The 27,284-nt window shown below is 35.7% G+C and overlaps 1 protein-coding gene across 4 annotated transcripts in view; it reads left to right on the top strand.

The window, feature by feature from the left end:
• Positions 1–27,284, top strand: part of B3GALT1 (beta-1,3-galactosyltransferase 1) — a 179,714-nt gene that overhangs the window by 24,267 nt on the left and 128,163 nt on the right. Inside the window, exon 2 of one of the 4 annotated variants that reach the window (XM_052675001.1) lies at positions 14,969–15,038. The exons of the other annotated variants lie outside the window; for them this stretch is intronic. The gene's annotated coding sequence lies outside the window, so the exon portion shown is untranslated. The remainder of the gene's footprint in view (positions 1–14,968; positions 15,039–27,284) is intronic. 4 annotated transcript variants of the gene reach the window in all.

The raw sequence follows: 27,284 nt of genomic DNA on the forward strand, positions 1-27,284 counted from the left end.
AAGTTTGTTCCATAAGGTATTTTAGTCAGTAAGTGTCCTACAATCCCCTGTTCTTGACTGTGTGCATAGCCATTTTGACAATAAAAGGTCTACGTTAAGATATCAAAGATGTGTATCACGACATCTTTGACTGCCAGTATTATTTTTGGTTTTACTTTTGTGCTATTCCTGAATCATTCCATCAGTAGCCTGCATAAAGGTGTGCAAGGATGTACTGGAGGTCACTGATCCCCAGGGAAAAGTCAGGCTGTGTCACAGATAGTGGGGAAAATGACTCATTCTATGTGCTCCCAAAGGATAATCCCTCTCAAACAACCCATGAATGAGGCTCATGGATTTCTTGGTATAAATTTCTATTTGTAGAAGTGTGAAGTTCTGATGCTCCTTTTCAGCCCTGAACTGACTAGGTAAAGAAATAAGAAGTGATTTTTGAACTCTCTAAAATAACTCAAGGTGATCCACTCCAGCTCCATAGCTAGATGTCATAACCTCTTTGAATAAGTAACAACCTAACTCTCCATATTAATAATGTAAAAGCAGCACTTTTTTAATACTCCATTATTACCAAATCTATCTTCTGGTATTCACAAGAGATAAGCATTTTTTTACCTTTTAATTCCAATTTAAGTCTTGAAAGTAAAGCATTACAGCAGTTGAATTCAGTGCCTTTTTTCTTTCTTCCTAGAAACATCAGCGATCATGCAGAGGATACAGAGAGATGGTGCAACTTCTTACTGTACCTTATTTTACTAAAATCTTTTTCTTATTTATGATAACATAGTGAAAGATTGAGCTTCAATGGAGAGATTGCTTTCAGGAGTATGAGTAAGAAAATAATGTATTTAACATGTTTGCTTAAAAATAACTTCATAGCCATTCATTTTATGGGAACTAACCCAACCATACACGTTTAGCACATATTCAGTTTGTGTACTATCTAGAATTTTGAGTTTTTGTCAGTGCATCACTGATTATTTTTTCAAGCCTACTTTGAATAAAATCTCAGGACTAAAAGTTGGATGTACCAAGGAAGGAATCATCCCCTAGTTCAAAAAAAAAAGAAAGAAAAGAAAAATTCATGTATAATAACTATATAGTATATTGCAAAAAGAAATAAAAGCAAAGCTCAGTGATATTTCCAGTGTACTCTCCTGGTACTTAACCCTTATCTGTACTTTTACAGCACTGCATTAAAATGCATTCACTTTCAATTTTCATTGTCCTTCTATTTTACTTTCTGCTCCTACTTTTATTTATTGTTATTGTTTCTTGTTATCTCATTGACTTCCATGAGTTTTTGATGAATTTTGGTGGAAAAGGCAGCATATATTCAAACTCCTAATCTTTTGAAATAGGAATTGCCAGGAAGAATGGGGCAAATTCTTATAAATATAAATTGAAATATCTTGAAATGGAATTTCTAAGCTAGTTGTGTCATATTAGAGTTAAATTTTGCAAAATAAAAATGAAAATACAGGGAAATAGAAGTCAAAAGGAAAAATTTAATTCTTTAACTTTTCAAGTTTTAATTTTTTTTTTCATTCTTAGTGGGGAACCAGCACATTCCCTTTAATAATTATAAATAAATAACAATAAGACTGACACTGAGATTGAATGCTGAAGGAGGCTGGAGCCAGGCATTGCCAACTGGAGAAGATGAATATGTGTGTTTATGTGCTCTGAAGGGAGGACAGAGATTAAATAGGAAAGGGTGGCAAGAGATCATTAAAAGATTGATTGAAAGCCAATGCCTAGAAAGTAGAATTAAGAATAACTCAGCAAAGATCCTGAGAATGAAACCTCTAGAGGTGAGACTGCAGTGCTGGCAAATGGAAGTGCTGGGCTGTCCTGAGGCAGAATGCTGCTATTCTGCAGGCAGAACTGTTGACTGATGAGAAGACAGCAGTGAGACCAAGGAAGAAACAAAGTGGACAGCCTGAAAAGAAGACCTTTAAATCTCCCTATTTCTCTGCTATCAACAAAAATCTACATCAGCTAGCACAGAACTCATTTGTGCACAGTACCCTCACTGTCATTTACAAACACGTTTTCTATCCGTAGTAACTTTCAGTAGAGTGGTGAGATGGAAGTGAAATCTAGATCAGAGAAGCATCATTAACTTCTTACAAATGTAATGAACCTTGATTGTGCCTACTTTTGCTGAAAAGGACCAAAATCAGATCTGCAAGCTAAGTCAGTATTGCCACTTACCTATATACATATTCCTAAAGGTCTCAGGAACTTCACAATGAGGTTTCAACTTTCCTGTTGCATTACGATAGTAAGCAGTAGCCCAAAATGAAGTGTATAGCATGTTTCCTAGAGAAATAATCTGAAATGGCCACTGAAATCTTTCTGTTGCTTTCCTTGTACCATAACAAGAAAAGGCAGTTTACCATTTCACTGGGCAAAGCTACATTCTGGTGTCTGCCATATCTGCATAGTTAATGGTTCAGTCTTGCTGATTTTTGATGTGTTTTCATACTCCTTTTGTGGTATTTGCCAGTTGACTTAATCTTTTCAAAGAATTAATGAACTAGTATGCTATCAGGTTTGTTGCTCTTTATTTATCATTAAGCAATAGTTTTTGTTTTGACTAATTGCTAGTCAGTATTTTTAATGCAGTATAAATTGCATGCTTTCTTTTAATTAAAAATGTCCAAATTGTTTTCTATTTCCTATACAGGGTTGAAAAACTTCCAGTATTTTCACTGTTTTAAAAGGTCTTTGGGGTTTTTTTAGCCCTTCTCAAAATTGTTAGTTTTCAAATACAGTTTGGCTGCTTCTTATGGAAGAGTGTAATTTTACATTAATATAGCTATAAGCTTTTATAAGTATTATTATACAGGCACCTTATATGTTGGAATAGCAAACTTTAAGCTTTTAATTTTTTTTTTTAATTTTTTAATTTGTAAATGAAGAAATGGAAGAATCAGCAGTGTAGCAGGAAGCAAGACCAGCAGAGAAAAGAGAAAGAACAATGAGGATGTTTTAAAAATAGTTTGTTCTTGTGGAAGACCTCTCTCTTCCTCTGACACCTTTACATCCTTTACTTGGTGCACTGCATTTTTACTAAGTTACCTGATTGTTGTACCACTTATGATTTACCAAAGCAGAAGGTAACGGCATACAAATTTTAACGTTGTTTGAAGACTATTGCTTTAATTTCAACAAACAAAACAAATCAAAAACCAAAACCTTTTGGTTTTGGACTGCCTTTTGTTGTCCAAGAATCCCATTCTGAAAACTCAGAGTATTATTCCTGTTTCCTGGCTGCCCTGAGAACAGTTTCACAGGCAGAGGCAGGGCACTGTGCAGTGCTGACGGCATGAGGGGCCCAGGGCCGCTCTGCACCAGCAGCTGGGCTCTGAGTCCTTGACCATGCACAGTGCCCAGTGCTGCCACTGCTGTGGTGTTCAGAGCTGAGCAGGCCCTGCTGCTGCCCTTGAGTCTTTCCCTTTCAGTTCCAGAGTTGCTTGCTAACTGTTACTCGCAGCAGTGCAAATTATAACCCTAGGTTATACAGAAATATAAAGATCTGACGGTGTATAAAAATAGATCTGTTTCAAAACAATTATATTGCTAAATCCAGAAACATTCCTCATCCGTGATTTTGAAGATGTACAGAATTAATGCATTTCTGTATGCACCAGTAGAACGTGGAGATTTTAGTTTATATAATTAGAAAATGTGCAACGTATGTAGATGGCCTGTCACAGACATTCTCCAAATACTAACAATTTTATACGCTGATAATCCTGAGATGAAACTGTTGAGATTAACTGTGGAAATACAACTTTCCTCAGGAGCAGTATGCTTTGGAATCCAATTTTGAATCCTTTTTGTTATGAAGATCACCTGCTATTTAAAGTGGAGCTTCTCAAGTTTGTGTAATTGCACCTTCACTTCGCCAGCTCACCCTGGAGAGCATCATAATGGAAGAAGAGAAAATGTGTTAAGGATGAAAAATCACTGGGAGTTCTCCGCTGCTATCATTTCAAAATATGTGTGAAGACATATAGAGAAATGTTTTTGTAACTTGTCATTTTAATTTTAATACAGGCAGAGTAACACTTGCCTCGTATTCCCATGCATAACTTAAGGCCACACTGAGGTCATGAAAGAAGGAAACGCAACCACAATGAACTTAGCTATTCTAGTAGCAGAGTTTTCCTCTATTACTCACTCAATTTTTCTTGGTTCAAATGCAACATTTGGTGTTAAGAACATGCATTCATTGAACAGGAGTCCAGAAGGATTTCAAAGACTGTCTGAAATTCATTGTTTTGCAGTGAAGGTTGCAACATTGCCTATTTATTGCAAGGCTGCTAAAGAGGTAGAGATGGATGATTTGGGATCTGATATGCTTTTTGGATACTATTATTTTAGTTATAGAGCAGAACAGTAGGGAAATCACAACTTTTCAGTGCCAACATATGACCAAATTATGTATACACATTTGTAAATACCAATTAAAATGCTGAACACATGGCAGTAGAGATTTGAGAAACTTGTCTGACAAAGATTTTAACAAGTTCACTTCTGAGAGCAATCCAACTTTCGAAGCAGCCTACCTCCAAGTAGGAACCTTCACTAAAGTCTACTAAAATAATGAAAAAAGACTCCCTTCCACCTGGATAATCGTTCAGTTAAATCTTCTTCAGCCTTATGGCAGATCCTCACCTTGCAGTGCTGACCCTTAAATGAGACTCTCAGTCTGGGATCAGGGATAGCAGGTCTGGGAAGCAGGGATAAGCACAACAGAAGAAAGAAAAACAACCAGAATGTGATTTGAAGTAAAGCTTTTGCCTTCCTTCGCAATAGCTTACATTTTCTTATACACGCAATGATCTCTGTGCACCTGAAAGACTGTCTTTTGTAGATAGCAATGCGCATTTTATAGGTGTGCTTGTTTTGCAGCTTTGGAGCTGGAAACAGTATGTCCACATCATGCAGTCCCATGCCTCAGCTAACTAGGAAGGCAGATGTGATCAGAAAAGTTTTTAGAATGGGGAGCAAAAAATCGTTTTGGTAAGAAAGCTTTCCTGTAATTGTTATGTTTTTTTGATGCAAATTGATCTCATAATTCACAGTTCACAGGAAAATCTACACCATGAGATCTTTATCTATCAGAATTTTGACAGCAAAAGGTAATTATGGAGTGAACTAACATCTTAAACTACAGTGGAAGGCAATAAATTCAGAGAACTTAAATTCTCCACATCAGAACAGCATAAAATACCTATTAGATTAAGATACCCTTCCAGTAGACGTCAGGTACCACCAAGACAGGAGAAAAATCCACTGCATTTATTGCTTATATGAAGTTTAAATTATAAATAAAGCCCTTTGTCAAAAGTGTATGTCAGTATTCTATAAAAGGAACTTAACAGTACTTTGGATTTACGTTAATTCATTTATCATTTTAAAAGGCAAAATATTTATCATATTGAACTCAATTGAAGAGAACAAATTTGGTGTAAAGATAGTTATTTAAAGAGAGATAATGCTTTATCTCTGCCAGTAGTAGCAGTATATGTCAGAAAGCCAATCAATTCTGTCATGGACCAGGATGCTGCCTAAGAAATAGAAAACATCTCTTGTGGCAGGTTCACTATTCATTTCTGACATCTGGCTGGTATGATATTGAGCGCTTAAATTTATAACAGATGTTAGTCTGAAAATGCAGCATTACACTTTCATCCACTGAATCTCCTTCTGAGTTTCCTCACAGCTGATTTGTGTGATATTTTTATTCTTAAGTAAAAGGTTTATTTTAGAAGGCTTTCTTATGCTTGGTATGCATAGATAACCATCCTTCTGTATGTTTGTAAAACCTGTATGATATCTACCTAGAAGTATTTTTTGTGTGTCACAGGACTAAGGTTGTTTGTTGTTGTTGTTTTTTTTCATTTGTGTTCAGTTAAGCATTTTTTCCCCCTTAGATGGGTAGAAGGTAGATGTGTCACTTAGAGACATGATTTAGTGGGCAGTATTGGTGGTAGGTAAGCAGTTGCACTAGATGATCTTAGAGGTCTTTTCCAATCATAACGATTCTATGATTCAGTGATTCTACTGTGAGCGAATAGCTTTGCAACCTATTAGAGATCTCTGCACTTGTTTTAAGCTTATTTGTGACAGGATTCTTGTCTAGATTCGTCCCATCCTCAGCTTTACATGTAAAGCTGAAATGATAAGTTTGGATTTGTCAAAAATGATCAGGACAACTTGCAGACATTTCAAACCAGTAAAATTCATTCTTCATAGATACTGAATTCTTTCTTGAGAGAGAGTGTAGGGAAAACTTGTTTGTTCTATGAAAACCTTTGTGTCAGCAGTGCTCCGGATGGATTTACAACTTTTTCTTCTAGAGGGTTAGCATACTGATCTTTACTCACTGCACAGAACAGTAGCCCATCTCAGTAAAATGCTAAATTGGCATTTCTCTTTTTGAACAAGTTAACAGTTCATTCATGTGGCTTTTCCCATTGACTTCTGTAGCACCCAGAATCTTATAATATGGAAAAACAAACAAACAAGCAAACAAAAAAGAAGCAAAAAAAGCTAAGTGTTAAATAGGGTTACCTGCACATTTGTAGAAACAGAATGTGTAATTCATGTGATTTCACTTTTTGGGATAATTGATGGCATTTTCTAAAGACACAAACATGAATAAGTAAATAAAAATGTGAAAAAAAATGAAATAAAGGCACGGGATAAAAAATACAGGTCTGTCACATGCTGAAGTTGTAAAAGGTTTTAAAAAACTACTTAGGAGAAAAGGAATGAGTTAAAATGTCATCAGATCTGCAACATAACAAGAGGAAGTGACAGTGGAAAGATGAACAACTGAATTTAAACACAAATGATACATATAGAACATTCAAAAAAAAAAAAAAAAGTAGGCTGATTTTTTTCTGAAGTACCTTTATGGAGCTTTTAGTAACTTGAAATCAATCCCTCTTTAAGGCTAAACTGTGTCTTTTCGCAAACTAAAAACAATGACATGAAGAAAGGGACTGAGAGTCTTTGTCTTCAAGTAACAAGTAATTTGGTACAGCCAAAGATTTCTTTAAGCCTATCACAAATGGAAAGTATTTCTAATGCAGGTGAAAGAAAAGAAGATGTTAAAAGCAAAGAACATGTGTATTCAGTATGCTGTTAAATGGAATACAAGCAAAATTCTAAGTTTTGCATTTGTCTCACAAAAACAAACGTTACTGTGAAGCCCTTGTCAATCTATAAAAAGAATAGAACATTTTTCTAAAGTGCTTCTCAGTTGTGCAGAGACAGACAATAAGCAGTATAGTATCATTTTAGAGATAAATGTATTTACAAAGAAGGTCTACATTATTAAATTGCCTTTTATGGAAACTGATGGGAAAGTTCTTAAACTTAAGGCTCATTCTGAGCTTGTTATCTTATTTTGAAACTGACAAGGTTTATATATCCATGTTATTAAACATTGTTCAATATATTATTATCGTTCAATATAATATTATTTATGGAGTTTCCAATAAGGGGAAAAAAGAATTTTGCAGCTTTTACATCAATTCAGCTCTCCATTACCTGGGATGAAAGCAGACTGGAAGAAGCCATCTTTTCTGGGCTGAGGAAGCACTTCATTCTGCTGTTCCTGCAGCCTGGTGACTGGCTGCCCCAGACCTGCTCATTATGGATGCTACCCAAACACAGGAAGCCAAGACAGGTGCTGCAGCTGGGCTGAACAACCCAGTTCAATGTCTTGGAACTAGAAGTGCACAGCAGAGGTGCTAAAACTGACCCCATAATATTCAGGAATGCTGAGCAGCCTCAGTATATTACTATGCATACTGTCCCTGTTTGGCTCCTCCAGATACCATATGCTAGCTGCTCCCCAGTTCTGGCAAAACCTGAGCTGCCCTGGTCTGCATCAGTTTTCATTCTGCATCAAAAGGTAACATACATAACCAGGCCACACACAGTGCACACTCAATTACGTATGTACAGAAATTTCACAAGTGGCTTCAGAGATATTGTCTAAAGTAAGTATTTACTTCCTCTGAAATAGCTCTATTTGCCAAAATAGAGGAGTCAAAACAAGAAAGTCCCGTTCCACCTAAACAGAAGGGTAAACTGTGGCAAGAAGCAGCATCTGAAAGTAACCACAGGACAACCTTGCCACATGCTAGTAGCAGGAATCTTATCACAGAAGTTATTTGCTGGTGTTACAATGCACACATCGATGATACTGTCTCTTTTTGTATATTGGAATGCTTTGAGTTGTGCTGTCATTAAAAACCATGGTAAGAGAAGGAGGAATTGTCTTCAGACGACCTTGCCTTTTGAGCCCTTCAGCTTCAGCCAAGCCTTGGGAGATGCACGAGGGCCAGATGAGTATAGATCTCATTTCTCAAGAAAAGAAACATTTTGGTAAAGTTTTGGTTAGGATCACCACCAAATGAAAAGCTGCACTATGAATTGAACTATATTGCCAGGGAGTCAACACAGGAGAAAGTAATTACAAATGAAAATTGAGAAAATAATAGTGCTCATATGTGTTCTGCAGCTTGCAAAACTACATGTTTTTTCCTTTTGTCACTTAATTTCCCTTCCAAGAACATAGTTAGAGATCACACCTATTTCCTGGGCCTATCAGCTGCTTCCAGTCACCGGAGTGATGGAGACTTAATCTCCTTGTAATGAATCAGCAGATCCCCTCTACTGGAGAAAAGGAACAGGTAGAAAAATGGTTTGCTTAATGACAAGCTTCTTAGATGAATGTCAACTGGCTACAGCATAGTCTAGATTAAGCTAAACTGATAGTAGTTTTTATTTTCCTAAATGTGTACTTCTTTAATACACAGATTTTAATGTTACCATATTCAGAAACATTAAGCAGTCATGTGCCTCAATTTCTGCTGGTTATTTTTTGACCATGAGTACATACTCAGAAACTTAGAACTGCCCTTTCAAGGCAGTTCCACCTTCTCCTGACTTGAGTAGTATTTTTTTTCAATCAACATCATTATTTTGGATTTTTCTTCTGATCTTTCTACTAGATCACCATCTGTTACAGCAGCTGCATATTTTTTATGAAGTAGATAAGAGGCTGACTTTATACTTAGGAGGTGCACCTGTGAGAAACCTGAATCCCGTGCTTAGCAAAGACCTGAGCAGAGGATGGGGCCAGTGAGAAAAGTACTGCTAAGCCACTGCTGTCATCCCAGCAACACGTGGTTATGTTCCTAAAACCAAGTGGTATCCATTGCAGGAAGGGCAATTGAAAATTGAAAAGCTTAGAAGAACTAAGGGACAGAGACTGATGTGAAGGAGTAAAAGAATGAAGTGGCTGATGGAAGGATGCATCTTTTGGTAAGAAGCACAGGTTTAACCACATTGGTAAAATACAGATGCTAAATGTCAAACGTTTACCATCCGGTAGTGGAAAAAAATTAGGTGTAAAGCCTGCTAGGAATGTAGCAGTAATACTGTTGATGTAGGATTTCCTGGGCATGTTTTTGCAGCATCTGCAAGGGAGGCTAAAATTAATGCATTCTTTGTACAAATAAGGTGATGGGAAGTAAATTGGGTGCTATTTCTTCAGTGTATAAAATTATGACTCATTTGAGAAAATAGCAATTTCAGTTTTGATGTACCATTCAAGATTATTTTTTACTGAGAAGTAAAAGCTTGTGATAGAGTTGGAAGGATGTCCCTTTTAGAAACCTCTCAAAATTAAAACCAGTCACAAAATTTAACTTGAAATAACAGATGGAGTTGGACTAGATGACCTTTACAGGTCTCTTCCAACTCCAAGGATTCTATGATTCTATGATGCTATGTCTGACAACCACTCTCTCCACTACCTCAATCACTGAGCAGATATAGTTATGGCTGTATGTGCCATCAGTACATATGGAGAATGAGACACTCCTATGCAGAAATCTGTTTCCTACGTTTTGTTTATATACATAAACAATGTGTATATATGAAAACAGAGTTCCAAATACACACATATATATATACACACATAGACTAAATGCATATGCAGTTATTATTTGCACTTGTAAGTATTACTAGTAGTCATTTTAAGCAGTTTAAGTGATTTTTAAGCAGTTCAGGAAATCAGCTTGACTCTGGACCATTTGAATCTGCTTTGAATAATAGATGAAACTGCTGATTTCCACTCATGTGCTTACATTGAGAGAACTCCAGTGGATCTTAAGGCATTCAAGTGACTGCAATAAGAACTAGTTGCAAGTGCGTCAAACAAATACCATGCTGCAAGGAGAATAGTTCTGCTTCAGGCACCTCTGGACCAAATTCAGTGCCAAGTGTGGAAGTTCTTGATAGCTGCATTTTTTTTTTTTGTAGAAACTCTCTAGTCATGTAAATAATCAGTTTGCTTAGTGACATTTATTTTATTAGTAGGAACTGAGCAGAAGAAAGCCCCCTTTCTTTTAGCTACTTTTTCAAATAGTTTCAAATTCGTTCATGATTCTGTACAGACTTACTTCATCTGCAGATGAAAAAAGCTTTCTTCATCACATGAATGTAATTTTCTGTTAATGAGAACTCTTGAGATTTCTAGCATGAGAAGCAAATTTGCAGAAATGGTTTCTTTTTTTTAAGTATCCATTTTATGAAATAAGACTAAATTAGGTCAGACATGAAAGTTTTGGGCTCATATCTCTAGAAGAGAAACATAACTGTTGTCATTCACTAGTACTAATAATAGTATTTTAATATAATAATAGTATTTTAATAATGTTCAGTTTAAATCTCTAAGCATTCCTCTCTGCCTCTATTTAATACTACTATAGTATAAATGAAATACTGGTCCCATGTTTCATAGAAAGCTAAAAGTGAGTGGTTGACCTTCAAAGATAAGTTTTACTGCATATTTTGCAGTGCTGTTACTAAAATTATTTAAAAATCAGTAATGAGATTTGTATTCCTACTTAACATTATTGAAGTGGTTTTTTTTTAATTCAAAGAGCAGACCATACTAGACAAAATATTTTTTTTATTTTCATTATTGAAAATGCCCTTTTTCTATACTTGTGTAAACAGTGCCCCAAAATGAGAAGGAAAAAAGGATGTGTTCCCACTACATTTTATTATTTATTTAGAATCTGAAGAATTGATGAGTTTTAGCTACTGATAATTTCCCTCTCATTGCAAACACCATTCAAAAATTTTCAACAAACTCATTTTTCTGTAAAAAGAAAAAATAAAGTCTCTCATTATTTGCCCATTATGCTATGAAGATTTCAATGCAAATGATCTGTATGTAGCAGCTTTGTGATCATAATTAATGTTCATTCTCAAGACAAAAATCATGTTTAAAAAAGTTCAACCCTCATTTGTAATATGTAATCAGTTTCAGATTGATTTTCCTCTGCTGATAATACTTAAAACAGGATTTACAAGATTTCAGTGACCAGCTGGCATTCTGTCATCCACAGGGGTCATTCCTCTGTCTGCTAGTGCAAAAAAAAAAGCAATCTTAATTAGTGTCTCTATGGGATAATTGTAGAATGGCTCTTAGGGTGACTGATGAGAATTTCGGTTTAAAAAAGGTACCATCAGAACACTCTGCTGGAGTTTGATCCTGAACTATTGAATTTTTCCATGAGAAGTGGAAGAATTAGAAAATCGAGGATGTTGTTGGTTTGGTTTTTGTTGGTTTTTGGTTGTTTTTTTTTCTTTTTTTTTTTTTTTTTTTTTGCTGGAAAGTTATAGGAATCACAGGTTTAAGAAACAAAGAGAAATGTCCTCCTTATGTAATTTATATAACTCTGAATTTTACAGTAATTTAAGCTTATTTCAGGAGGCACATTTGGTGATGGAAGAAGGCACTACAAAGAAAAACAAAGCAACAGAAGGCAAAAGTCAGTTAGGACAAACTGTTACACTTACAAAGAAGAAATGCTGAGCTCCTGTGTACAGGATTCCCTCTCAAAAAAATTCTTCATTCACATTGATTTTGTGGTACTTCAGTACTGTTTTAGGCTAAACCCTGGACTAGACACCAGCAGCATCAGGAAAGCCAGTCCTAATTCTTGAAGGTCTACAGTATCCTACTTAAGAGTATTTGGAGAATATCTGTATTTTTTATTATCTAAAATCCTCTTTATTAACTCTGTTTCTCAGAGTGAAAACTACAGCATCAGACAAGGCTAATGTGTAGTACTGGATTTAGTAAAATCCAGCTGCAAAGCCTGAACATTTAGAGCCAGAGATCCAGGTCACACTTCTGTAGTTCTGTCCTTGTACCCATCAAACAAATAACTGTCTAGCAGGGGTTGATATAAAATAGGAAACCTCCCTCTACAGCTTTTAACTCATTCAACATTTCATCAGTTCATTCTGTCTCTTGAATTTTCAGTGTAAAGATCTGCCTTTTGGACAGGACACTACATGATGGGGTGAATACTAGACAGGAATTACAGAGAGATTCATGAGATTTTTCAGTAGTTATGGTATGGGAATAAAAGTTCTTAAAAATGCATTGGAATGAGAGAAGAAGTACAAAAGAAAATAGTTGCACAAATGAATGAAAAATGGATGAACTTCTAGAATAGTTGACCTGCCGAATAAACTCTTTTTAAAAAACCTCTTGTGTTCCAAGAGGAGGATCAGATTGTAGTGTAAAACTTGTTTAAGAAACAAAAACCAAAAAACAAAAAAAACTACTGAAATAATGCACATAAAGAGGTGCTTGAGAAATTTTAGCATAGAGTATATTGTTAACAGTTATGCTCAGTTTAAGATGCTAGCATAAGTTATTAATGAATTTCTGAGATGTGAGTATATTTCCTTGAAACATGAGAAATGCAAATAGAGAGGAGACGAAAGCAGCAGCAGCAGTCTAAAACATAAAGCTGACCAGGACAGTGCTCCCAGCCATTGTCCATACATTTGCACCAGCTGGGAGTATTGTTCAGATGCTTATGATTCACACACAGAACACACTCGAGAACTGTGTATGTCAGAGACTGTTACTGCTCTAATAGTTTCCTACTAAGAAACTGGGGGAAAGATGGCATAGGTAATCAAGAAGTTGTGTTGTCCGAGGGACGTCAACATAACAAATGGATGGTTTTTCTGTGCTGAATTAGAATACTGTTATTTCCACAAAGTCTGCTGACATAAAGTAAGTGCTGACAAATCCTTGGAACTTTTGAAGTGTGATTTACAAGAAACTGGCTGGGCAATCCTTCACACATTTGTTCTCCCGTCTCCTGTGTGATCGTATTTCTACTCATTCTTCCTATCTCATTACCTACAGTTTGTGGACTTCATGTCAGTAGCAAGAAAATTTGTCATTTTGGTTCCTTCTTCCTGTTTAAGGCTTTTTTGTTGTCGTTTTCATCCCACAAGGTCTTGGCATTATGTTCCGGTTAATAGCATTAAAAAAAGTATCCCTCATTCTAACAGTTTTGGCTGAATGATAAGTATATGACAGTAGACCATAAAAGGGCTGATGCAGTCCATGTGATATTACAAAATTAATAAAGTAAAGCTAAAGTTTTGTGTTTGTTAGTTTCAATTAGCAGAATTAAAAGATATCAATTACATATATCTTAACTTTAAGAAACTCCTAAGAATTGGAAAAAAAAAAAGAAAAAGTAAAAAAACCCTGTAAAACCAGGTACAAGCATGATTAATGCAAGATTCTGTTTGTGACTGGATAAATAAGTATTCACTGAAATAAGTGATCTGACAGAATATGCATATTCTGTTAAATAAAAATTTAGTAAATATAAATGGATCTTTGGGTAATGTTACCAATATGGGTATGGTTTATAGTGTTGCCTGTGTGAGAACATGGATTTGTGAGAAAGAAAAAAATGAGTTAGGTTAAGCTATACAAAAGGCAATCAAAACCCTCCGAGAGCAATTGAAATGGAATTTGTCCATTCTTACATGTCAACAAGAAGGAAGTCTTTTGTTTAACTTTTTGTTTGTTTTTCAAAATCTCAGATTTGCCTGAAAATACAGTTTTGAATGGCAGCTGAACATGATTGTGAAAGTAATACTAACTTACATCAACACACCAGCAGTTCAGGGTTTTTTATGAGGAGCTTAGAGCCCTGGGAGTTGGTTGATAGCTGAAGTACTTCCTGTTAAAATGTCAGAAAGAAGTAACATTATGTAAATCACAGAGGAACGAAACTTCTGTGTGCTGGATAACTTCACAGTCATTTTGCATACATAAACAGGCTTTTCTACTATTTCATTCATGGATAGGAGGATTATACGTGGACAGTTTTTACTGTATGCTTTTCAAGGACTTAGTTGTTTTTGTTTTTTTTTCAGAAGAGTCTATATGCAATAGATGATGAATGCTGTTAAGACACATTGCCAAGAAGAAAAACATTATTTTTTTTTATTTGATAGAATATTATGGTGGACTTTTTTCCTCTTTTGTTGCTGTTCTTTGTCTTTATTTTGATGCTAATAATAATTTAATCTTGGTATTTCTTCCATTATCCCACATACAGCATCTGTGAAAATCCCAGATCACTCCTGGATTTGACAAAGAGGGCAGGACACCCAAGACCTCATATTCAAGGTCTTTTAAAATCAAAGCCTGAGCAGGTTTTAGAGTGAAATGAGATGTGGCACCTCCTGTGAATTGCATGAAAGCTAAGGGGGCTGACTAAAGCCTCTTGTTTTGTTTACTATCTGCTTTTTATGCCATATTTCTCTCTCTACAACAAGCATTTACATTTTGAGAAGCCAGAAGTTGTTTTCTGTAAATGTGTATTGGTGGGGAGGTGTGAACACCTTTGACATCATTCTGATACTATTTGAATGTCAGTGGTTTAAAGTTCAGTGCTACCATTCTGAATCCTTTAAGGAAAACTGAAGTCAAAGAGAAGAAGCAGAAAAGAAGTTCAAAAGGGTTAAAAAAAAAAGCAGTGAGAATAAGCAATAGAGAGCTTGTGAGTAAAGCATGTTCTTTCTACTCATTTAGGCCACATCATATGCTGCTCTACCTCTCCTGTGAGTAGGACGGAGATGATTTTTCTCCAGAAAGTAAAAAGGTATTCTATTTAAAAGAATCTTTAAATAGTGTATTTTTGCATATATAGTCTACATTTATATGTGAATATATATGTAAATTATTTATACAGAACACATTTTATTATCTTTCATAAATAAATATATATATATATGCATATATATATATAAACTCATATTCTTACTCTTATTAAAGTTTTAGTATTCTATTTTTTTTTGTCTGGGACTGTTGCCCTATTTCAGGACCTATTTTTAAAGACAGTGTCTGAATAACAGATAAGAGTTAGCAACTTGAAATGTTTACATACATGTTGCTGGCAGCTTCAGGGGAATGAAGAGCCAGATAAAAGTTTGCACTTCATAAAGTTTCTTCTGAAAACAATGCACATATATGTCTAAAACAAATTACTGGAATTCACATGCTAATTACATACTATTTTATGTCATAATTATAATGTAATTCTGAACATTGTTATGTCATTATGTTCATTACTATTTATTTAATGTAATCATTATTGTCTTTGTGATTCATATAGTCTCCTAGTAGCCATTTCTAATACTACAGAGATGTATTTTACAAGTATGTAAAAGAAAACAATTTCTGAACAGAAAATAATATCAATTTAAAAGAAGTAGTATTGTCTATGCTATTTAATGTGGACTCCTATGACAGATAGGTCACTTTTCTACACACATTTCCAAGTTAGCGTGTACATCTGAGTGCCTACTGACTGTAATACTACCAGCTCCTCGTTATCAAAATTATTTCTTCAGGTAAACAAGTAGGGAAGTGAAAAAATATCACATGCACTTCTGTGAATGTCCTCTGCTTGCAGGAAGTTTAAGAATTCTGTTTGCCATGGATTTTATAATCCCAGCTAATAATCAGCAAACCTGATTCTCAAACAGCTCTAAGTCAGGCTCAAAGGCCTTCCAAAGTGTAGAGCTCCCTCTAGTTGTTGGACGTACACCAACTCTGATTTTACTTGTGCTGGAGTCTATCTGGCTAACTGGAAATAAAATATATATATTACATATATGTATATATATATCATATCTCAAAGACTTTTAGACCAAGGATTCATAATGCTCAGTGGACTGGTAAACGGGTGTCAGGGCATGAGAGTGACTTTATACTTTCCATAATTCAAAGAGGAGTGGAGTTCTGTGCTTGACAGGAGAGACAAGGCTTCTCAAGCTGAAAAAAGATGTCTCAGTAAAAACAAAGTTGAGAACTTTAACTGTATATCATTTAAACTAATTGAACATATATCTTCTTTTAGCTTGAGATTTGCAGAGAGTAAACATGAACCTGCAATAACCCCAGGGTTATAGCTTATTGGAAGATTAAATCATGCTGAAATCAGCTGACTTACTACTCGAGTAGGTGACAGCAATGTTATTTTTTTCAATGTTTCCTGTAAAGTGTGTGAGCTGAGCCACTGCTCTTCTAATTTTCTTAATTACTGTAGAGGCCGAGAATAGCATTTTAATTGCATCTCACATTTACCTAATTTAGGTAATCAAATATTAAAACATTACTATGACTGATACTGTAACAATATGAAAGCACAAAGCAGCTAAGATTGTGTCATTAAAACCAAGGTTTGGTTTTCTGTAGTCCTTCTTTGTCTTGCACAAAGTGACAAGAATAGTAGCTCCAGCCACAGCATCTATTGGGATGCATTTCACGTTTTCTCCTACCTACAGGAGGCAAATCATGTGTAATTTCTTCATATTTAGATCCTCCAGTATAAAATGAGTTAATTCTAGAAAAAGTTATTATAAAAACATCAAACAAACAGAAGTAGAAGAAATTGGCTTAATAGAGAAGCCTCAAGCTGATATACAGCAGCCTCCAGCAGAAGGAAACTTGATTCTAGTTTGCTTTGCTTCTTGTTCAAGATTTCTGGAGGTATCCACTGGTTACGTCGACTGTTACATCTTAAAACAGTTATAGATTCCAAAATGCATCTTTGTATACTATCCAACATTCTTAAGAATTTCTAAACCTTGTTGAATTTGGTATTTTGGGAAATTGAGCCCTGTAATTATGTTTTCATGTGAGAGTGAATTTTGTAATGGAAATATCCTGTCTGCCTTACCTAACATTACACATAATGCCACCACTCTCTTCAGAACCTTCTTGTGGATGCTTTTGAGTCCTCCTTGACACTATTATCAACTTTTGTGGTTGGTTATTTACTTGAAAACAGAGCCGACAAATGAAAATTTCCTATCTGTGTAGACCATTATTAGGATTCTGAAAATAGGATAGAAGGGACCAGTAAAGATCATAAATGAACAGCAGTTTCTTTCTTTTTCATTACAGTACATAAAGCTGTTGAAGCTGACAACAGAAACTCAGAATTGACTGGCAGGTTGGTTATAGGAAGAGGAACCTTATGATACACACAGCAGTGATTTTGCCAAACATTGTTTAAAAAGCAGAGTGATTCATGTAACACTGAATGAGACAAAAATTTACTCAGTGAAAAGAGTAGTTTGAAGTGTCTGTAAAAACTGATAGGGTACAAGAGCTCTTAAGGCTTTTTTTCTGCTTCTTAATGGAGATAGCATGGGCTGGGTGGACATAATACAGCACCATACATTACCAGCTAGGTGAATATGGGAAATTACTTATTCTGCAGCAAGCATGCTACATGGTAAGCTTTGTGGAGAATTTAGTTGATTGGAAAATGAAAACTGGTTTCAACATAGCCAGTGAAAAAAAAAACATAGTAGTTGTTGCCCAGATGTCTTGACTTAAAGCTTTGGCAAAACTATTATTGGCATCAGCATATCATGATTTCACACAGTAACAGGGTGACAGGAATGTTAGCAAATGTACCGGAGTGCTTTGGAACACAAAAAATCAGTGATGCCACATACTGAAAGCCTTACATGGGAACATTAGTGTGAGTTCTTACTGGCCCATCTAAAATCTGAAATATTTGCCTGTCTTGTTCATCTCGGGATCGATATGGGACAAGAATCAACTAATTTTTTGGCATTTTGCTGACCCTCAATTAGCAGGTAATGTAAAGAAAGTCCTAAACAATAAGTACTAGATTTTGAGACTGAGTTGTAGAGTTTGAGGGTTTTTCCACAAAAATAGTTCACAAAACCATACAAGGCAAAAATGGGATCTCTCTGAATTTGTTTTTGACATAACAGAAAGAGATTACTCATTTAAATCATATTTTCTAAAAGCAATCCACCATAAACTGCTACTTAGAACAGTAGCATGCCAGTTAAATGTAACTGATTACTGTAATCCTTTATATTAATCTAGTGATCAGGCATTTTGTAATGAACGTAACATTGAAAAGCAGTGAGAATGCCAAGAAAAGGATCTTTGCCATTAAATAAGAACTCATGCTCATAATCCATAAAGGTTTCCTTTGGTTAAGTGGTAATTTTCTGATAATATATATGTTTTAGACCATTTATATGACACAGTGTCCTGATACATTTTAATTTTTTGTGTAATTACACCTTTTTTTTTTTTTTTAGCACAGGGATGTTTGGTCTGTGGAATGAAAAAAAAGCAAATGTCACTGCAGAAAACCTGTAATCTCAAGATACAACTGCAGCAATAAGGCTGGCAGCTTTGCAACTATTCTACTTCCAACATCTTTCATCAAAAAGAAACAGACTGCAATGTACTTTTTGTGCAGAATCACTCTATGATGCAAGCTGAAAAACCAACACTAAGATTGCAAAGCTGTTAAGCTCTATTTTTATAAATCTATGCCTTCCTTTGCTTCTCTTTACCAGTCATTTTTTAAGAGAACTTTTAAGAGAAATTATCCAAAGTCTTCAATTTCTGCTACCCTGAGATTTAACTGTTACTTTAACTACAGAGCAGTACCAAATCTAAACTTAAATTTTGATGCTTTTTTTTTAAAAAAAAATCTACGTTCAGTGGATTTTCATGTGTAGAAACATTTTGCACCAAGCAGGGTACCAGTTTAGTCCCCAGATTCACTGCAGGGTCAGTGCTTGTAAATTCTGTGTCAGGTTTTGCATGCTGCTGTTCTAAGTAGCACTTTTTGGTAGATCACTTTTAGAAAATGTGATTTAAATGAGTGATCTCTTTCTGTTACGTCATCCACAGTCACACACTGCCTAAACGTGCATTACCAGTGGAATTTGACACAGGGTGGCTTTCTGATGGCAGAAGAGGCTATTCAAATGCAGACAAATTGTTCCAAATTGAGTTGAAGTCCACTGAACTGCATGTTGTAGCTGCAAACCAGGGCCTTGCATTACCCTCAGAAAGAGGCTGGTTTCACTGGCCCATGCTAGGCTGGCATCTCAAATGTTTCACTGCCGTCTGCCTACTCACAGAACCCTTACGCACTTGAGTATTTTTCTGAAGAAAGATGAGAATACTAAATACTATTAAGCTTGAGACATTCAAATGAAAACAGCCATGTTCTAATTCTTGTGTTAGTTGATACTTAGGTATTAACACAAAGTCTGCCATTTCCCACAGATCCATTTTCGAGTGCTGACACTACAGTATACTGATATTCTGCACATAAAAAATACACATTTCAAGCCTGCTCAAGGTTAGGCAGAGAGCTAAATCCTAAATGTGGAAGTTCATTTTCTAAATCCTTCTTAGTGGCCCCACCCAGTGGATAAATTGATATGAAACTTCTCAGGCTTTTTGAGAGAGTAAAATGGCTGTCTGATGCCAGTTGTATAGGAAATTCTGCACTCTGAACCTCGAGTGAAAACAGGTATTTTTCTTCAACTCAGAATTAGCTATCAGCATGCCTAGAATAGGTTGAACTTAGGCCCCCATTTCCGTCCTGTGAACATAAGTTGCTACCTATAGGCTAAGTACTGTAGTAGTCATTTTGAAGCATCTTGCAGTGCCCTGATGATACCACAGTAGAAACTTCATAATCAATTTCAGGACTGTGATTTCTGCTAGGGGACAAACGAGTACAAGCTCTCTGCAAATTTGTCTATGTTTTAGTAATACCAGAAAAACTCTTCTCTGTTTCACTGCTTTGTATTTTTCATAGGTTATTTTGCTTGACAAATTTTTCTGTTGTCTCCTCATCACCTTCTAAGTTCCATTATATGAAATTGCAAAGCACAAAACTAGAAATATTTCTTGTAGACATTTAGCAAGGCTGAGCAAGTACTTCACAGAAGTGAAGAAATTACTTAATACCATTTGATCTTTTTGCTCACTAATGTCTATGAACATATTATTTTTCTCAAGATACAGTTTTATTCTTTTTTTTCTGCTTAAACAGCATAGTTTAATATGTAACTAAATTTTATCTGCTTGACATTATTCAGCTTGACTATGCAAAGCTAAATTAAAAAGGTGTTTGTAAGAGCGAACTGGAAACAAATCAGTGGTCAGAGTTAGGAAAATGTTTTGTGACTTTATATCAGGAAAATAATGTCTGGCCAGTAGAAGTAAAATTTCAAGGAATTGTAAGAAATATTCATTTTAGTGAACATATTCTTAAGCACAGACTAGATGGTGTGCAGATATTTGAGCTGGCAGGGCAAAAAATAGTACCTGTGAAGAGAGCTATCCTGATCCTATAAAGGTTGCATGCTGATGTGTAATTCAAGCAAATGCAGGGAAAAGAAATGTCCTTGAACAACCTAGAAGACGTATTGCTTGAGAGAGCAAGTACGCTGATGATCCAGCTCAGGGGCAGGACAGTTTATCTGGGAATGCAGAGGGAAGGTAAGAAGTACTCTCACGAGACTGGTAGATAATCAAAGGAGCTTGCAATGAGAAGTGTCTGTTAGCACAACCATACAGCAAGGATAGGGTGCCTGATGGATGATGAATATCAGCTAGATCACAGAGTACAAATTTTCCTGGAGAGGGAAACTTGGAAGGTAGAGAGATTGTGACTGCAGCTTGTCTCTGAACCACGACAGAAGTTATGTTTAGAACTACAAATTAACCTGATATTTTGCCTTTGAATATTACTTAGGTGACAAAGGTGATGAATTAATGGAGCATGAAGATGCATCCTCATTTCAAAATTTCATATTGACAGTTTCTACATCTAGGGATGTTTTTCTCTACTATAAACAAACAGACTGCCTGTGCCTACTGCTGGTATTATAGACAACTATAACTGAGAGACAAAAGATAGTAGGGCTTTAACTCCTATGGGTTTTGTTATTTGTTAAACACAACAGGAATGTGAACAGTTTTGCATCTAAATGCACAATAAATGCATACTGACTGCAACATTAGGGGAATGTAGATTCTTGGGAGCTAGAGAAAAAATATAGAGCTTATAATGACAACATAATGAATGTAAGCCATACCGTTCTGAGGATCATTATATATAGATGGGAGTTTGGTACAGATAAGAATACCTATGGATTTTCACATTTCCTTGAAATATATAAGTGGTGCATAGATGTTAAATTCATTATGGTCTCTAGTGAGACAGAGCTGCTCATTTTTAAACTGATTAGTTTAGGTTGTTATTGAAGAAATACTTCATAGGAGTAAGTATATCAAGATTAGATACTAAGCAGATTACCTGTCTGCAGCAACAAGCATTTATAAGTAGCCATTTTCTTTCTTTTTTCTGTACAAAAAATATCATTTAATTAGAAAATTTAAAAATGAAATTAATTTTGTTATTCCATAATTGGAGCATGGTTTTAAGTCTTTGCAGTAAAATGTGCTGCAGACAGATACGATCAAAGAACAGTAATATTGAAGAACAAATGAACAGCAGCATGTTCTTCAGGATATGCAAGATGATAAAGCCAATAGCACAATCTGTAGGTTCATCTACTAAAACATTTATTGTAAACTATAAGAGTTAAGAAAATATAACCATCTCTTGGGCTGCTATTTAGAATTACCAGAATTTGGCTTTTCTGGAAGTTTAGAAATTAGGGAGTGGAATCATATTAATCCAAGACATAAGACGTGAACATTAGATCATTCAGAGAAAACTGCTTTGCTGTGAGCTGTTTTGTGCCTATTTTGTGAATAAATAGAGAAAAAGAGTCACCAGAGGTACCAGGTATCATCTCAAAGACTGAAAGTCGCTGCAAAATCAAAGCATAAAGAGAACAGGCTATTATAAATCATTCTCTGGCTACCAAGTGTAAATCAAATTGAATGGACTTAGGCTCAGAAAAGACTCAGCACGCTTCTTGCGTTAGCATGTTACATGCTGTTAAATTTACTGACTTCATGAGAAACAAGTCCTCTTCTGTACTAAAACTCAGCTTTAAATCTCAAAGTATTAATGTACAAATCTAACAGACATTATCACCAACGGAACTGACTTGTCATGGCTAATAATACCTACAGTTCCCTAGCACTATTACCTTTATTATCTGCATTTACTAAATTACAACAAAACCTTCCCCTCCCCAGCTTTACAAATCTGAGTTTCTGGGAGTGATTTTTTTAAACAAACAATTAAAAACCTCAAAATAAGATAGCCTATTAGCAGTTCTAGCTGAATAATCTAGCTGTGGATGTTCCTGTTCATTGCAAGGTAGTTAGATTAGATGACCTAGAACAGTCCCTTCCAACTTTAGGGATTCTGTGATACAATTTATTGTTATTTTTTTAATTGCAGTGATGTTTATATTGGTTTTATTGAAGCCATGTTTGACAAACAAATACAGGTTTTAGCTTAGAGGTACTCTATGGACAAAATTTGAAGCTCACAGATAAAGTGTTTAACTTAGGACTAACTTCTATGACTTGAAAAATTAAAAATTATTATCTTAGTAAAATTATTACTTCACTTATGCTATTATCTCTTGGAGTATCCAGAAGCCAACCAGATGCCTTGAATTAATTTGAGTAGACAGGAGGCAAAAAGCTGTGCTGACCTTAGAGTAGCTACTATACCTGAAGATCTTATCTCTTTGCTTTTATGGATAATTTATCTTTGGCTGAAGTCTGTTCAATAAGCAATTTAAAATTAAAATCTGTAATAAGAATTTAGTAAAGATGTGTCATTCTGCTGCGGAAAGTGATTAGGTATATGTAGTTGTTTGGTTATATTTACCACATAATGGCCTACATGTGTGAAGAGTCTGAAATTACCCTTGAGTGTTGTCAAAATAGTGTATGCAAGTGCATTTTTTTAACACAGATTTACTAATGCTTTGCGTTGATTTTGTTTTTAAACAGATCTTTTTTCATGGTATTTACCTCAGAAGTCTTAACTGTGACTTACTGCAATACTTATTATGAAGCAATGAAATAATTTTCAAAATTAGCGGTGTTCATCTTTTCATGCACATCAAACTAGGGTTTCTAGGTACTTCTAGGTACTTTTAATCCATACAGGATTTACTTATTCTGGTTTATATCATACTGTCCAAATGCTACTGTTAGCAATCAGATCCAGTGATACTTGCATTTATTTAATGGTCAAACACGTCCAGATTTTAAATTACCCTAGGTTTTCCAGGAAAAGCTTCATCTTTACTATGGGGGTATCCGTGCAGGTGACAACTGATGTGTTTAAAATCAAACATTACGGGTTGTTTGTAACACGCAGCTTGGGTTGGAGAAGTAGGCTCAAGAGGATGCATTCCTGCTAGGCTGCACCTTTACATATTCTGCCTTATCAAGATTTGAATCAACTGAATCGTTATTAGTCTGTAATGTAATTTCCTGGGAGAATATAACTAGAAGAGAAAACTCCATGAACCTGAAGAATGTAAAGGATTTACATAAAGAATATATTACTGGAAGCCAGGGGCCAGGTCACAGAGGAGGGAGGAAGCAAAGGTTGAGCTGTTTTATTCAAAAATAGTGATCAAGGACCACAAGTAATCATTAATATTTTAAAAGATTGGTTGAACTGTTTCCTAAAGGAAGAGGTTTATTGAGAGCAAATGTCTCCAGAGATTCTTTATTACAACAACAGCTTTTTCTTACTTTAATACATGCAAGAAATAAAAAAGTAAAAGAAAACCTGAGTTCCCCTTTGTATGCTTCATTTTGTGAAAAGTGATTTTAAAATATTCTACCCAAGAACAGGAATTGCAACTTATTCCAGTACACATAATTTCTTCAAATCCAAAGTGCCAGAACCTCCAGATTTTTGCTTTATCATCCCCTTACTGTTTTGCTCAGGTTCAGCATAGTAGTGCACACTAGTTCATATTTAGGAATATAGTGCAAACTTCAGTACAAGTTGAGAGCACTTCGGTCTCAAAAGAAATCCTCTTTCACTTGACTTTTCACTTGGCCTAAATCCCTTGATCTACTCCTAATTTGGGGTGCCACAAAGAAACACAGAAGCTGACTTAACAGAAGGGCTGAGAACACACTATCTGGCACACCTGCTGCCTTTGTTACCCCAAAGACTTTAGAGCAAAGCTCAGTATTTCTATTGCTGTTACGACAGGAGCAACAATATATTAAAAAAACTTTTGTTTTGTTGCCAGTATACACAGTGTAAGCATTCAAATACAGGATATATAGGAAGCTTGAGCAAGAAAACAAACCTATCAAGCTTCAATGATGCCTTCTGCCAATGTTTGTTTTTGTGTGTGTTCATATATTCACTTCTACTCAGGTTTCTTTATTTATGGTTGAGTGCTTGGCATAAGCCTTGCCAGCATATTCAGATCTGTGAGGGAGCAACACTGAGCCTCTGTCAGAAATTCTGCCTGTTCAATGCCCTAGACTGGTCATGAGCAAGCTTGATAGCTTGACCAATTAATGATTGCCTCGTCCAGTTTCTGGCCATTCTTGCACAGCGCTGGACTGTGTCATCCAGAAAGCGGTTTTCCAGTGCAGGAAACAAGTTCGCTGGGAAGAAGCACAAATGACAGCTATCTAGCCTTGGCCTGTGCAATAACAGCCCTTGGTCAAAACCCAGTCAAAGATAAAAGAAACCCAGAGATTTGGCAGTCTTACTTGCACTGGTGCCTGACGTCTGTGTTGTTTGCAAGCCACTTCACTAAACCTGGGTTACCTTCTTGGGATCATTGCATTATATTTTATTCTTATTAATGAACCAAGATTGTGGAGTGTGATGGAGTGTGGAGATCTACTCTGCCAAAAAAATGAAAATGTGATGTCTGTTAATTAATATTAATTCAACTACTAATTTTGTGGCTGTTTCTTTTATATAATCTGCTCAAAGATATAACTGATGATGCATAACACCCAATCCATTTTTTATGATCAATGACATCAGAACTTGGCAATAGTAATAATTACCAACCAGTAGATTTGAACTCCTGTCTTTCTACTTTCATTTTTGAGAGTTTATTCAAATTCAAGACTTTGGTGCGGAAAGACAAAACCTTCCCATAATACTATGCTGTGGGAAGAGGCTCAAGGTCTCCCATCTATTTGTTTGCTACTCCTCAGCTGAGAGACTTTCACCACATGGCTGGGTTTCCTCTGAAGAACCAGAAAGAGTGCAGTCTTGCACAAGGGGTCAGCAATGTCAACATAATGACAACTCAGCAGAGGATGGGAATTAAAGGAAGGTCAATGTTGCAGTATTTACAATCTCCTGTATAATGATCTCTCTCACTTTAATCCTTTTTACTTTCTTTCCCACTTACTAGATAGCTATGATTGTGAGGAATAAATTTTCAAAAGTGACATAAACCACAGTTTTGACCTCTGCAAAGCACTGCAGTATGACATAACTTTGGCAGACAACTTCTAAATCTAAAAATTACTGGAGTGCTAAAGCAATGAAATAAAAGATGAAAATGTTTACAGCTGCTGCATGTCAGATTCAAAGTTTGTATTTGAAATATGACAGTAAAATATTAGAACATCAGATGCATAAAACTGAGTTATTGAAACAATGCAGCTCACAAAATAACATGTCTACATGTGTATTTATTTTGGTCAAATTAATTTTGAGGACTGAGAAATAGAATGTAAACTAGTTATATGACAATCCAAGGATCTATGATTTTTAGAACATGTTTTTCCTATATGCCTGCTAGCTGAGAATAAAATCAGAGATTATCGTGGTTGGTTGGCTATAATCAGAACAGGGCTTAGCAATTACAATATCTAAAATACAAGAGCTGATACATTTGTGGTTGTTTTGTTTTTGTTTTTTATACCCAGAGTACATCTAATCCCAAATAAAATTAACTCCAAAGCCACATGTCAGTCTGGAAATGAAGTTGTTCATGGCTTCCACGAATACAAGGTCAGAATATTCTAAAAACTTGCTCTATCATTACAGAAGAATTTGACAGAACCTAATAATGTGTAATTCACAACTTCTATTAATGCTTGTCAATTTTTGCTGACAATTAAAACTTATCCAATGCTATTACTTCTTACCAAATGAGCTGGAGTAAAAGACAGAGTGAAACTGATAAAGCAGTTAGTTTGCTCTGACTACCGCAGATAATGTAGAACAGATCAGACTCGATTCATGCCTATCTTGTAAACAAAGTTATTTTAAGTACTTATTCAGATTGAGGAAGAGACTCATTTCATATAGATACTCAATTTACCATTCTCTTTTCTCAATTCTCTGACCGGGGATAGTTGTCTCAAATTGCACTGTGTAATCATCTATGTGATTACCTCAGAAGAAATTTTTCTCAGGCAAACATCCATAGTTGGGACCCAAGAGTGAAAAGAAGATGGAAAAGAGGCAGCAGCAACGTCGCATTGACCTCAGCACAGACAAGTTTGAATTAGGAGATGAATATTAACAGAAACATCATTCCAAATAATTCTTGAAGGGAAGGACTTAAGACCAGGACTGCAGGAAAAAAACATTTGGATCCTGCCTTGCTTCGGGAGACAGGGTGCAGGGCCAGCAGGAGCTGGCAAGCAAGGAGCAGCATGATGTCCCATATAACAAGGTCTGTTGCATTGCTTCAGGCATATGACATTCCAAAAGGAGTAAAAATACCATGCAGTTATTTAAATATGAGCTGTCTAGAAGATGTTGCATCTATAGCATGCTTTGCTGTAAGAGGTCTCATAAGCTTTGTGTTGACTTTGCGTCCTCTCTTCTCCTTTGTGAGAACACTGCAGGACTCAGTAAAGACCAAAGGTTTGATTGGAATATGTGAGGAATCCAGAAAGAGAATAATTTTCTTTAGACAAACCTGCCTTGGAGTTGGAAATCAGTTTTCAGACACATTTCTGAGGACAGCCATATCATCACTGGTAGGCAGATAAAGCCACAATGCTCTCTGAAGAGGGCATAACTTCCTCACTAACCAGTTACTTGCAGGAGAATTCAGTAGTATGGAAAAGAGGAGATAAAAGGTAC

The sequence above is a fragment of the Tympanuchus pallidicinctus genome, unplaced genomic scaffold (genome assembly GCF_026119805.1).
Source record: "Tympanuchus pallidicinctus isolate F22 unplaced genomic scaffold, pur_lepc_1.0 scaffold15, whole genome shotgun sequence".
NCBI lineage: Eukaryota > Metazoa > Chordata > Aves > Galliformes > Phasianidae > Tympanuchus > Tympanuchus pallidicinctus.